The sequence below is a fragment of the Leuciscus leuciscus genome (genome assembly GCF_965113295.1).
Source record: "Leuciscus leuciscus genome assembly, chromosome: 22".
Classification (NCBI taxonomy): Eukaryota; Metazoa; Chordata; class Actinopteri; order Cypriniformes; family Leuciscidae; genus Leuciscus; species Leuciscus leuciscus.
The window spans coordinates 9222920-9238009 of NC_138746.1; the positions used below are offsets into that span (position 1 = coordinate 9222920).

General features: G+C 39.1%; 1 protein-coding gene across 1 annotated transcript in view; it reads right to left on the minus strand.

Moving 5' to 3' along the window:
- The window catches only part of slc4a11 (solute carrier family 4 member 11), an 82164-nt gene that overhangs the window by 63815 nt on the left and 3259 nt on the right, over positions 1-15090 (minus strand). The window lies entirely within an intron of this gene.

Sequence of the window (15090 nt, forward strand, 5' to 3'; positions counted from 1 at the left end):
ATGTTCAGCTGCTCCAAAAATTATAATTAAAAATAAATCATACATTCATTGATCTTTAACATATATTTTGACTGTATTCCTTGTAAACTTATATGTTTTGGTTTTCTGTGATGTATTCTAGAATGTTCTTGTGATAGTCCTTGTAATATGGAAACATTATTCATCAAATGTCCATTCTTTTTGTGAAAAAAAAAAACCATAATAGCAAAGACAGCTTGACATTTAATGAAACATATAAATATTACTTCTAACAAAGAGAAAAATTATTAGCAAAAAATAAGTGTTTTTTTTTTTTTTACTGTTGTTTCAATGCTTTTATTGAAGTAGCGACAGCTATTGTCTTCTGTACTTCTGTATCAGTTTCACATACATCTGAGTGAAACATTATTGAAAAAGAAAAAGAAAAACATAGGGTGAGACATAATTCTATCCTTCGGTTGTTGATTGGATGGAGGCAAATGAATTTGAGCTTCATAGTAAGAAAGGGACAGGGTTTAAGTGGACTAAATGATTGGTGAAGTCCTGCATATGTAAACAGAGAGATGTCTGTTGTTTTACCTGATGGTCAAAGATTTTGATTGAGCTCACATTAAAAAAATTAAAACAAAACATAAACATATGCAGGGATGAATCATTCACAATATGAACTGAGTGATCAAGTTTTCTGTTAAGTCAAGTTCATTCTGTTTGTGATTGGGTCTCACACTCCTTTCTGGAACCGAACCCACTGAAATATTATTATGCCCTGCAAAGGCTAAATGCAGTAGCTGTCAAAATGGGGTTTGTTATGCTGATATCAGCTGTAACATTAATGTCACAAAGTTAAATTTGTCCAAATTCTTTCTTTAGTTTTCTTTGGTACATGAATTAGGGTCAAGCCCTGCAAACACCAGCTCTTTTTGAGTTTGCTTTACACACACAGAGAGATTTGTATTGTATCTCCAGGAAGAGCCAACAGTCAAACTAAGTGAACAACAAAGGGTGGAGCTTCCTTCCCCTGGACCCTCACCTAGCGTAAGTAATGTATCAGTTTGAGTATACGTGTCTGTTTGAGCGCATGTACACGTGCTTGTGAGAGAGAATGCATTTGCATTCACCGTGAGATTTGAGATGAGAAAAACAACAGTTATATCTAAATAACATGCTAGAACCAATCTAAAAAGATGTTACAATGGAGCAAAGTAGTCTGTCACAAGATTTGCTGAATTCGCAAATCTAAGATGATACAATAACAAAGAAAGTAACAAAAAATCTGAGTTACCTCACACTTGTAGTTCTTTATGAGCTCCAAGGCTGAGAGAATATGTGGGAGAAAGCATGTTATGTCTACAATTGTACAAAGGGAACTTTTCGATTCTTGTCAGGTGAACAAGAATTCGAAATGGCACCACTGCTGTGGCGATTGCTGATATTTATAGGTGTGCAATGATGCCTTAAAAAGAGGCTTTGATCAGATATCCTGATAGCTTTTGACATCATGAGACTAACAACTGAAAGACAGCAGAATACAAAGATGAGTCTTTATTCATCAGTCCTTCCTTCCCTCATTACCCTAAGAGCATGAGCCCAGACAGCTTATGTGAAGCTCTATTGTATAGCAAGCTATTGGGACACTCATCCTTTTTTTGCTCAGTCTTGATAAGGAGCAGAAAATACAGCTTAATCATGAAGAAAAACCAGTGAAGGTAATTATGCTGATACAAAATCATTGTTCGTTGCACATTTTTAATTTAAATGTGTTAATACATCATGACTAAATTTTTTTTTTTTTTAAGTGCAGATGATAAGATCAGATTTCAGTTTTCGAAAATTTCTTTTTAGGAAAGTCCTAATGCAATGTCTGTTCAAATGACTGCATGTATATCAAATAAAGAGATTTGCATGATATATAAAATCAGATTTACCTAACATATAATTCTAAATTATCCATATTTCTCTTGGGCAGCAGTTATCATTTCTGCACTCTAACTTTGTCCTTGTGTCAGATAACATGGGCTAGACATTGGACAGTAGCAGTGATAATGAAGTTTTGATTTCTGAAGAATGCCATATCCCTTAAAGTTACCATGGTAACCATACCACAATGCAACATTGTACAAAAATATAAATGTGGTAACTTGCTACCGAGCACCATCCACTTTAAAAAAAAATAAAAATAAATCCGATAATTTATTATGGCTTCATAGCATACCGGTCAACATTTGGGTACCAAAATACGGGAGACCTGGAGGGGTGTGGTTTCAGTTCAACCACATGCGGTTTCATGTCATCTATACATTACACACCCCATCACCAAATCATAGAAAAATTCAGTTAAGACAGCTGTATTCATCTTAAAGGGATACTCCATCGTTTTTTCATATTAAACTATGTTATTCCCTTAACTAAGACGAGTTGATACATACCTCTCTCATCTCAGTGCGTGCACTTAATCGCTCATTAAAAAGTCACGCCTGATCCTTTTCCCACTATTGACAGAAGTGAGAGGAAGAGGATCAGGCATGACTTTTTACTGCGCCGAGTCGAAGTATTCTCAAAAGTGCTATTCCGCCATACATTATAGTAGGGGTGTAAGAAAAAATCGATACACTTGAGTATCGCGATATTTTATTTTGCAATACTGTATCGATTTTCAAAAATGCAATATCGATTTTTATTTTTTTTTACGTCCAAAAATATTCATGGTAAGACAGTGGTTCACGTTTATGTTGTTTAAATCCCTACCACTAGATGGCTATGCTGAGACGCACCACTAGTGTCCTCGCCAGGCTCGCCGAACGGTGCGTGTCCACTGGACATTTTGGGATTGACAGCGGACTGGAGAAAGCGTTGAGAGCGACCGAGACTCGAGAGAGTCAAAAAGTTGGGCAGTTCTCGACTTTATGCAAATATCAAGCGAAAAACGCGGTCGGCAGCCAATTGATTCGGCATGTGAGGTCTGTCTTGAGAGTTTAAACATAGGCCTATATAAACTGTGCTGGAGTTTATGCTGGATTTAGTGCGTAAATCATTTTGTTTACAAATTAGACGTTGTGCAGTTGTTATATATATATGTTCAATATTTCATTTTGGATGTTTATTGTGATTATATTGGCTGGTTTTATAAAAGTTTATACAATTGAAAGGATATCTTAGCTTGGTGCATTTGGAAACAAAGCTTGTCTATTTCTAAATGTAATCGCGTGCATCGTTCACACCAAACGCGCATAGAGCGTCTGGCGCAAGTGATTTCAATGTTAAGTCAATGCAAAGACGCGTTTACGCACGTCTGGAGGCCCTGCGGCGCGAATGAGGCGTTTTAGCGCGGCTCACCTCATTCGCGCGTCCAGTTCTTTTAAAATCTTTTATCACATAAAACTTGACTTCAATATTTGACACATTCGTTTTGTTCACATTCATCCACTTTTATTAATTTTCGTCCAGTTCACGTTGTTGTTTTGTATTGTGACAGGGGCTATGTATTTTCTTTTATTATGGCCTACTTGAGCATATAAAAATTTGCTCACTAAGAACCTGTGAACCACAATCCCAAACTGGCAGTTTGATTTTCTGTGTAGGCAACTGAATTGTTTACCTAAAGTAAACTTCTTTGACTTTTATGCACATCATGTCTTTTTTTAAATATTACTTTTTCTAAAATTATAGTCCTACTTTAAAAAAATCCCAATATATCGCCTTATGCACAGTATCGAAATATATTGCAATATATTGAATCGTGACCCATGTATCGTGATACGTATCGTATCGCCAGATTCTTGCCAATACACAGCCCTACATTATAGTTATCCTTTTTAACCCGCTTAGAAAAGCGCCACGTTTTATTTTGTGTCACCCTTCTTGGTCGTATAACTACTCGTGTAACTGTTTTTAAATAGGGAAAACGTTGATGTGTTTGGTCACTTCTAAATTCATTGCTGTTAGATACCATTGAATATACTGGGCTAAGCTAAGTGCTATCAAAGTGTCAACGTGTGCCAGAGCGATTAAGTGCACGCACTGAGATGAGAGAGGTATGTATCAACTTGTCTTAGTTAAGGGAATAACATAGATTAATATGAAAAAACGGTGGAGTATCCCTTTAACAATACACAATAAATCAATATACAGAAAAACAGATTTCTAAAATAAGGGATAGGCCACAAATCTGTGAGTACAGTTTGCAAAACTGAACAGGTTATGTTGTGTAATATTCAGTAGGGCTGGGAGAAAAAATCGATTCACCTAGCTTTTGTTTTTTACAATTCTAAAATCGATTTTTTTATTCCAGAATCGATATTAATTCAAATTCAATTGCTTTATTTTTGTCCTTGCTTGTAGATGAGATTGACAGAAGTTAGCCACTTTCGTTCCAACAGAAGATGAAAAGTTGTCGTTATCTATGAGTGTTGAGTGACGTAATATCCCAAGTGAACGCGTGGAAGAAATGTGAGACTGAAAGCACTGAAAAGCCCTCGCGCTACTCATATGCTGAGAGAGAGATAAGACAATAGAGCTGCATGATTCATCTTTAAAGGTGAACCAAGTAACTTTTTTTACCTTAACTGAACAGCTTCGGAGTCATTGGAATGGTTATATTACTTATTTCGGGTTGAATGGTGGTCGTTTCACACCCCCCTGGTGCCCGTGAGCGGAAAATACGCACTTGCAACTTTGAGCCGGCGGGCCGCCGGCCGCTGCGTCAGGAAGTCTCGCGTGATATCAGGTCTCGCGATGTAAACAATTGCTTTACGGCCAAAAGAAATCTGCTAAAATGCTGTCATTATTGCGCTCCCTCACGCTGTCCGAACCCGAATGAAGAAGACGTTTTAAAGGAGAACTCCGGTGAATTTTTAAGTTAATCTTGATCGTTTTACCTTTGTGAGTACTGTCTATAGAAAAAAAAACGAACCGGATTGGTGCTTGCAACGCGGAGCTGTTACAGTTAATGCCCAGAGCTCCCATTCAGCTAAAACGGCAGTAATGGGGGCATAAACCTAAAGAGTGTCTTTGTGCCTCTTAACAGACACAAAATGCAATTAAAATGACTGTCCAACATGAACAGGGCCCTTACATGACAACAAGATGCGTTTAGCAACTTAGCCATTGTTTAAACTCACCTAAATAGTGTTTTAGACGGCTAGCTGTAGTCTCGCGCTGAAGTCCCGTGGGAACTCAGTTGTAGCCGGAACACGACGCTCCTCCCACCTGCACTATGTGCGCGATTTTTTTTTCCCCCAAACCACTTCAGCAGAAATCCCGCCCTGCAGCTGATTTCATTGGTTTAGGTTACAGTGACGGGTAGGTTTAGGGATCAGTGTTTGGTGTAGACAATCTGTAATTGACATGACCAATGAAAACCTTAGAATCAGCTGTAGGGCGGGATTTCCGCTGAAGTGGTTTGGGAAAAAACAAAATCACGCGCACGTACTATTTACCTTTTTCCGGCTACAACTGAGTTCCCACGGGACTTCAGCGCGAGACTACAGCTAGCTGTCTAAAACACTATTTAGGTGAGTTTAAACAATGGCTAAGTTGCTAAACGCATCTTGTTGTCATGTAAGGGCCCTGTTCATGTTGGACAGACATTTTAATTGCATTTTGTGTCTGTTAAGAGGCACAAAGACACTCTTTAGGTTTAAGCCCCCATAACTGCCGTTTTAGCTGAATGGGAGCTCTGGGCATTAACTGTAACAGCTCCGCGTTGCAAGCACCAATCCGGTTCGGTTTTTTTTCTATAGACAGTACTCACAAAGGTAAAACGATCAAGATTAACTTAAAAATTAACCGGAGTTCTCCTTTAAAGAATGTCCCATCTGCTTTGATGTCGTTGATAGCCTCTGGTGTCTGAGAATCACCAACGAGTTTTTACAACAGTGTTGTCAAATATCTATTCCGAAGCTGTGGGGGGAGCTCTAGAGAGAAACCTGTGAGCAAAAAGCGAGAATACAGCGAAGAAATCCCGAAGCTACTGAGTGCTGCTTTAAAAGACTGTGATCTCGATTCAAACACCAACGCGATCTTTCAATTCGTCTGTCTATTAGGCCTAAACTTTGACAAAATCATATCGCAACATTCATAGCTGTGTTGGCGCTGCCGCTGACCCGGAGAGAGTTGTCATGAAACAGCTTCACAATCAGTCTTTTCAACCTCATAGTATCATTATTTCTGTGATGCAATAGTTAAAATTATCATAGAAGTACTTGGATAAAAGTTTAAAGTTCAAATATGAACACTGATGTACTGTGAACACAGCTTTTGATAGAAACTTGGTGCTTAAAATAACGCATTTATCGATTACATTGTTTCGCCACTAAGTGAGAAACAGAAGAAACAAACTGAGGTAAAAATTCTAAATGTTGAGTAAAAACTTTTTTTTTTAAATGATAACGTATGATGTAGGCTAGTTACATAACACGACCAAGAGCTACTGAATATTATCACGAAGTAGCCTATTTAATTATCATAAATGTTTATTATCATAAACAAGTAGCCTATATTGCCAGCAGCCATATCACCCTGTAACCCAAGACTGGTTTCCCACTGAAGCTAAGCAGGGCTGAGTCTGGTTAGTACCTGGATGGGAGACCTCCTGAGAAAACCAGGTTGCTGCTGGAAGAGGTGTTAGTGAGGCCAGCAGGGGGTGCTCACCCTGTGGTCTGTGTGGGTCCTAACGCCCCAGTGTAGTGATGGGGACACTATTCTGTCAAAGAGCACCGTCCTTCGGATGAGACGTAAAACCGAGGTCCTGACTCTCTGTGGTCATTAAAAATCCCATGGCATTTCTCGTAAAGAGTAGGGGTGTAACCCTGGTGTCCTGGCCACATTCCACCCGTTGGCCCTTACCAATCATGGCCTCCTAATAATCCCCTTACATTGAATTGGCTCTATCACTCCCTCTCCTCTCTCCACCTATAGCTGGTGTGTGGTGAGCGCACTGGCGCCGTTGTACTGTGGCTGCCGTCGCATCATCCAAGTGGATACTGCACACTGGTGGTGGTTGAGGAGAGATCCCCTGATATGATTGTAAAGCGCTTTGGGTGTACAGTAGTACATAGGAAAGCGCTATATAAATGCCTCATTCTATTCTATTCTATTCTATATATTAAGTTACTTACATTTTAGACACATTATTGACTGTTTTAGTTATATTTCACCGACGAAAATAGTTCCAAAGGAAAATAAAAATTAGCGCAGTGTTTTGTTACTGAATGATTATGATTCAGCGTTTTGAACGAATGACTCAGTTATTAAGACCATATATATCCATATAAGGCTAGATGTCTTAAGGCGGAGTCTCGAACGGCATCACCGGCGGCGATCTTCTCACAGGAAAGCTTTCTGGCGAGCTCTGTGGTATCTGAAGTAATGTGAGTGATCAGCACGAACACAAATCCTCTTATCTCGCTGAAATCTTGACGGATTTACAAACGGTTTGGTTTCTTACAAACGTTATTAACGTGGCTATAATTCTGAACGCTGGAACATGTAAAAATTGCAGATTTTTTTAATTATTCATATGTATGCAGTGTCAAACCGTTTGAAAATCTGTAGAAAATTTTGCAAGTTATGGTTATTTAAAAGTACATGCACTATTAAAACACAATGTTACAAGTGAGCGAGCTCCCTGTGGCAAGATGGCCGCCGTGTGCGGACGTCGACCTCCATTGGCCAGCAGCGCGGACGAGACATCTAGCCTTTATTATATGATATCTATGATTAAGACGGCCACTTGCTGCCACCTCCTGGCGGTTTAGTTTCAAGTTTAAAAGTATTATTGAATTATTTCATTTGATTGGTAACAGCCCCGTTTGACATGAAAGATGATGCATACATTTAATAAGGTAAAAATTTAAATCAGTGCCTTTATAAAGGTAAATAACGCCCTGGGTTAAATCTAAAAAAATATGCAGATGTAGCTGATAGAACACTGATGAGAATATTGCTTCAGAATAGGGCTGAACGATTAATCGCACTTTCCATGTAATCGCACTTAAATCGAGATGGCTTATCGCGATTTTAAAATCGCAAAAGCTGCAATTATTTTTTGATGCGCAGCTTGTCATTGATGTATGGCTATGTAAACGCTGCTCCATCTGAAAGCACTGTGAGTTTGAGTCACTTATAACGTGCATTTGAAAAAACAACACGCGTCAAACATCTTTCCAAAACATGAGAAGCATTTGTGAACCTCTTGTCCAACAACAGACAACATTTAATACATTTACTCCAAACTCACTTCATAACGACAGTTGAGCATCCTTCTGTGAGATGATGTGCCTTCTTACACAGAATAAGGCAGTTGTGTATTTTTAAGTCATGTTTAATCAAAGCGTTTCAATCTTCTGTTTATTCAGCTACAGCGATAAGGATTTCCAGGAATGATGCGCATTATTGTACTTCTGCGGCGGGGCATATTTATTAGGGGTGTAAATATTAATCGATTCGTATCGATGCATCGATTATACAACCGACGATTCGATGCATCGATGCGTCCGCAAGAGTATCGATTCATGTGTTTATTTTGCCGCCTGTCTATTTTCAGCATCTGCTCCGACATATGCATACAACCTACTAAGCTGCGGGTGGCGCTAACCTCATTATTGTCTTCTACTTCACACCACTTCACAGGCGTTACTTACGTTTCACAGTCTATCTATGTTCACACACATTGTTGAGTCTGACTTTCAAGAGCGATGGATCCCTCAGAGCGAGCTGGCAATGACAGTGAAATGTTACAGACTCCAGTCGGCGTCAAGTCATGGGTGTGGAAGTATTTTGGCTTCAGGAAAACAGATGGAGCAGTGGTAAGAGATGTTGCCATTTGTCTGATTGCGCCCGTTTCACACATACTCCGTTTGCAGTGCGTATGCGGTGCGTATTTTTTTCCGTACCCATGTTAACAGGTCAGAGCTTTCACACTGCACGCGGTTGCGGTCCGTTTACCCGTTCCAGTTGCGGTGCGTATTACAGCAGTGCAGAGATCGTTTCCGCACCGAGTCTATTTCTGCTGTGCTGCACGCGCTGAATTAAAGTGACGGCGCATGTTTCGAGGTCAAAATGAACACAGATTGACATGAAAATGTAGTAATTTCACCATAAATGCGTTTAATTAAATAAATTGTAGTAATCTCACTATAAATGTATTTAATTTAATTCGACTATTTTTCACAGTCATCTTTTTTACTTTAAGACCGGGGTAAAGCAAGGAAAACTACAATTTACCCCAACAAGGCGACATAATGAACAACATTCATTCGTGGAGGCGGAAAAACTATTTCTTTGTGACATGCAATTGTATTCTGTATTCTCAATAAAAGGCAAATCATATATTCTTTTTGTTGATTTATTTGAAACTTAATAGATATCATGTAAAAATCTAGTATTGAATCGTATCGAATCGAATCGAATCGCGGGGAATTCTGAAGTATCGAAAATAATCGAATCGTTGGCTTAAGAAATCGGTATCGTATCAAATCGTCATGTAGGCTCCGATTTACACCCCTAATATTTATCGTGTTTGCATGAGAGCACCCTCTGGCGTTCAAATGGGGCAGTATTTACTACCAATCAGCCACACTCCACTGACAAGCTGCGCATAAAATAATCGCAGCCTTTGCCAAATCGCGTGCGGTTTTATTGCGATTAATCGTTCAGCCCTACTTCAGAATACATTATATTTAGGCTATACCCAAAAAAATCATCCCGGAACAAAATACTGTTATTTTACATTTGATTATTCAATATCTGTACGTGAATACTGTGAGACCTATCTGAAAATCTTAAAGCTGTTTATTTAATTGGTTTAATTTAATCTGTTTCATCTTTGTTCTATTTAATTTGATGGGTTGGGGGGATTATGGGGGGTGATGGATGGCAGAGGCAGGCTATGGCAGAGGCAGATATTAACATAAATAAATACATAATATTCAATAAAAAGAAAAAAAAAACATGAATAAGACTTATTAAGACTTCTTTTTATCGATTGCAAAAATGAACTAGATTAATCACACATTTTTTTCTGTGATTAATCACGATGAATCACCATTAAAAAACCTAATGTTTTTAATATATTTTATAATGTAATAATTTCACAGTTAATCTCCAAATTAATGTATAAACAACATAAAGACTAGCCTGGCTAACGTCACACCTCTAGTTCTCATTGAGACGTGGTCTGGGAACCACATGTTCATTTTCTCGTATTTGAGGCGTGGTTTACGAATGCCCAGAGCCGTTTATTGGGCGCTACGAATGTCTATCAAATGCGCCTGTACGTACCTCATAGCCAATCGTTTCAATTATACCAGATGACGTATGTAGAGCGACAGAAATTCGACGAGGAAGAAGACGAAATAAACTTGCGTTCTAAACTACTTAGAACACTATCTAAGGCTGCATCGAAAGGTAACTTCGCGTCTGATGCCATGTTGGATCCATAGATATAAACAAACTGCTTCGGTGTGTCGCATAGACGTCGTCATCGTCTTGCTGCTCCCTCCCCCGTTCTGTGATTGGTTCCCTTTTTGAGGGGAAAATCTGGTCATGGTATCCAGGCTGCCTAGCAGCGTGAATAAAATCGCGCTGCGTGCAAGGTATGGAAGAAAAATAATGTCAAATGTTTTTGAAATAAAAAGCCTGTTGAATTGCACTACTTGAAAAAAATAGGCATTACATTAACCATGCTTGCATTTTAATGCATTGTATTTTTAAGGCTTGCATTTTTATGGGCTGAAATTCAAAATGGTTGAATATTTAAAGGTGCATTAAGCAACTTTTTCATGTTAAAAATACCCGTTTTCTAACCCATACATGCTTAAACAATTGCCTGATGGGCTGAATGAGCCCTTCTCTGATCACTGAGATTGTCTCTATAATCCTGTAAAGTAAAATAAATAAGAGGGATTCGGGCCGGAATTTTAGACTGGGCGTGACGTCATGCGCGTTCACGGCACGCTCACCTGGCTGTCTGGCAGGTTTGTGTATTCGCCGCCATTCTCCGTAGAAGATGGATTCTAAGAGACCGGCTTGTAGTTCATTTCAAACACCAACGCAAACTCCACGTAAGATAAAAAAAAAGAAAACTTTTGTCCGTGAGCGTGCACACTTCTGGCTGCAGTTTCGCTTGCCGCCAGAGGGGGCATAGTTCTGCAAAAACTCAGAGACTTGCGCAATGCACCTTTAAGCTGTGAATATTTCAATTAAAAACATTTCAAACACATTTTCATTTTTTTTTTATTCAATAATCCATATTCACCTTTCATATTTCCCTTCCAAAATATTCTAACTGTTTAAAAATACAACCTATAATATTCAACAGGCATTTTTCGGTCCATTATATTTCGCTTTGCAAATTCGCTTCCACAAATTCAGTGGTTCATATTCGACAGTAAATTCAACATAGACATCCAGGAACTGCAGGAAAAGCAGTAGATTGCCGAGCATACTCTCCATCTGCTGTTAGTCGACCTCACCAGCAGGGGGTGCAAAAGCGCGTGTCGTTGACGAAGACCAGCAACAGTTAGAACAAGCCATTCATTCATAAAACTCATTTACAGCAATGTAAGTGTATTTGTGATTATTATGAAGGCGGTTTTATGTTAAATTCAGTGTCTTTGCGGTTACTTTTCCTGTGTAGCCTACATGCATCTTTCTCTACCGTGAACGAGATTATAATGTTATTCCCCGATACGGATATACAGATCCAATGTTACATTTTTGAGGTTGACATATATTTCTCTTGGTTTTTAAGTTGCCTTAACTTTATATTGTGGCAATGTGCTGCATGCAGGCTATTAGGGTTTCCCCCAATACTTCAGGATTCCCCTGCTGGACATACAAAACGCTTAACGTAGCTAATATAACTAATACAGTGATTAAAAACCAAACGCAAGTGCAGCTCCAGATGGACTCAGAATAACGCGCAAAGCTTAATGCTGAGCGTTTCCCAGTGATAGACTGGCATAAAGTTGGCTTGACGTTGGACATTCGCACATTTAGGGACCGTCTCTAAAGTGTATGCGACTTTGGTATACACGTTTCTAACTTCGATAGCATTTGAATAGAACGACTTACAGTCATAAAACCAACTGTAAAGTGTTCATGTAGTGTCAGGCATAATGTGCACCCTTTGGATTTTTGATTCAAATAAATTAAAGTTTGCTATTGAAGTTAGAAACGTGTATAATGTTGTATGCAACTTTGGAGACGGTCCCTAAATGTGCGAATGTCCAATGTCAAGCCAATTTTACATTTATTAGGCTACATTTAGTCATTTAGCAGACGCTTTTATCCAAAGCGATTTACAGTTCAACTAACAATAGGAGGACAACAATATGCAAGTGCTATGACCCTTCCCAGTTTAAACTAATGCAATACACGTAGGCATAGCTTACTATACTATATAGGCTACTATACTATATATATATATATATATATATATATATACACAGAGAGAGAGAGAGAGAGAGAGAGAGAGAGAGAGAGAAGAGAAAATAAAGTGTTAGTATTAATTGATCAAGTGTTTATTTTGTACCAGTATCTCACGAAACGCTCTGCATGAAACTTTGCGCGTCAAGTTCATATTCTTAGTCCATCTGCTTGCCTGTACCCTACAGCCTACAATAAGTTGCGAGTTTGGTCTTTTATATCACTGTATTAGTCCATTAAGCATTTGTCCCGACGGAAGGGGAATCCTTGAGTATGAGGGTATTGAGGGAAACCGATTATAATCCTGTTCATGGTAGAGAAAGCTGAGAACATTTCATTTAACTGAAAGGAGGGTACCACTTATTTATTTACTTAAGCCGCGTTTCCACCGAAATTACCCGGAATAATTTGTCCCAGGAACTTTTTTTGCCCCAGACCGGTTGCTTTCTGCGTTTACACCGCGGTCTAAAGTACCGGGAAGGTAAACTGCGCGCAACTGCTCCTCCCAGTCTGCGACGGACAGTAATCAGTTTTGAGCGCCACATTTATAATAAGTATGGAGGAGATTCAAACTGTGCTGCAGTTATGTATTGGTTTACTAACGAGGTAATTAACAAAACAAAATAGACGAGCACTGATACTAAAGCGTGTTCAGAAAGCTCGTATGCGTATAAAATTAGACAACGTATGTTATCAGTTATTGTGAGATGCCTGGGACGAACACGCAAAAATGTCCTCTTTCGCAAATACGCTTAAAAAAAAGCCTGAACCCCGTCTATCAATCATAAATAGTGAATAGTCTTGTAAATAGTTGTTTGTTACTAACCTCAAAGCACTATTTCAATCCTGTTACAGTAAATTTGTAACATGGTTTGGAGTGCCTTGCAATAGATGACAATGTGTAAACATAATGACTTAATAATAAAAGCTGTGGCAGAAAAGAGACGAGCACTGATAAAGCGTGTTCAGTAAGCTCGTAATGCTAACGTTAGATATAACATTTGTATGTTATCAGCTATTGCGGACATTGACCGTGAGATGGCTGGGACGAACGCGCAGAAAGTTTCCTCTTCCACAAATACCCTTAATAAAGCCTGAAACTCGTCGCCAGTCCACCAGTTTTTTTGATTAAATTCCATATTTGCAGACAGACAACTCTTACTGCATGAAGCCACGACACGAACCACAATAGATTTTGTAAAAAGGGAGGTTAAAAATAAATAAATGCTGCGTGGAGTCATCCAACCAAAATACGGCGTGAACACAACCAATCAGCTTGTGCAGCGCACAAGTCCCACCCCTGAGAGTTCCTGAACTTTGAAAAAGTACTACCTCATGAGCAGGGACTATCGGAGGGGGAAATATTTACCCGGAACTTCATTTAGACCCTGGTTCCTGCGGTGTAAACACATCGAGTAGGCTACCAGCCCAAAGTTCCTAGTTCCTGGGGAAAGTTCCTGCGGTGGAAACGCGGCTTTAGTTGGAATTCAGTCAGCTTAACTGTTAATTTCGCATGCGTCCGATGTAGACATTTTTTTACAAAAAGCAACATATGATGGTAGAGCTTTCAGCTTAAACATTCCCCTCTCCTAGAGAGTGAAGTGCTACTAAGTGCTAATGTGGATTTCTGTCTAGATATGCAATAAACATTTTGCAAAAGAAAACCTCAAAAAGATTCATTATAGATCAAATAAGACAAACACATTTTTCTCAGCTGTAGGCAAAGACAAGTTTCAAACATAGACAGTATAAGAAGTGGACAGAGCCATCTCATTGGAACTCAATTGAGACAAGTGAAGCGATTTTTTAGGACTTCCGTTCCTGACGCGCAGACTCAAACCGACTCAAACAGAGCTTGACGACGTAGATGTGACGTGAGCAACCCGTCTGTCTTCTAGTGGCTGTGGCATGAGAAATCAAATCATTCCCTTCCGAAACTTGCAGAGACGGAGAGTGTGAGTAGGAGCTGTCCATGAGCTTGGAGCAGGAGAAACTTTTGCTAGGTATTCTGATTAATTATTTTGTCATTTTGCCTCCACATCTCCCCGACTGCCCGCGAGCTTCTCCTCCCGTCCATACAGTAATCTCTCTACTGTGCGACAGAGAGTCTAGGGGTGGCTCGATACCACTTTTTCATGTCCGATACCGATAACACACAATTGAGTATCTGTCGATACCGATACAATACCATATATTTTTTTCTTAATTAAGCTGTTAATAACACATTTGTCAGGAGGATGCACTGCTTAACCTAGCCATCTAAAAAGCATCATGCTCAAACAGTGCAATAAATGTTCTATATAAGTAGCCCACAACATGACTCAGTTGTGCAATACTGCTGCTTAATTTTTATTAAAACAATTTTTAAACAGAACTTGTAGCAGCATTTTTAATTATTCAGCACCATTCAATTAATGAAATTTAAAGTGCAACTGTGCAAATAAAACAAAAATTATAATTCCAGTGCCAAAAACTGGATGTAACACAAAACTCTTATGTAGTCATAGGGCTGTACCCGACTATTCGAATATTCGTTCGGTGGGTTGGTATTCGATTTGAGAATTTGACATTCGAATGTTTTTTTACACCTGGCATCCCCCTCGAAATGGTTCTCATTCGCGCTTGAATATGTTCAACACTATAAAATCTGACGAAATATAGATAGACACACGAGACGAGACACGT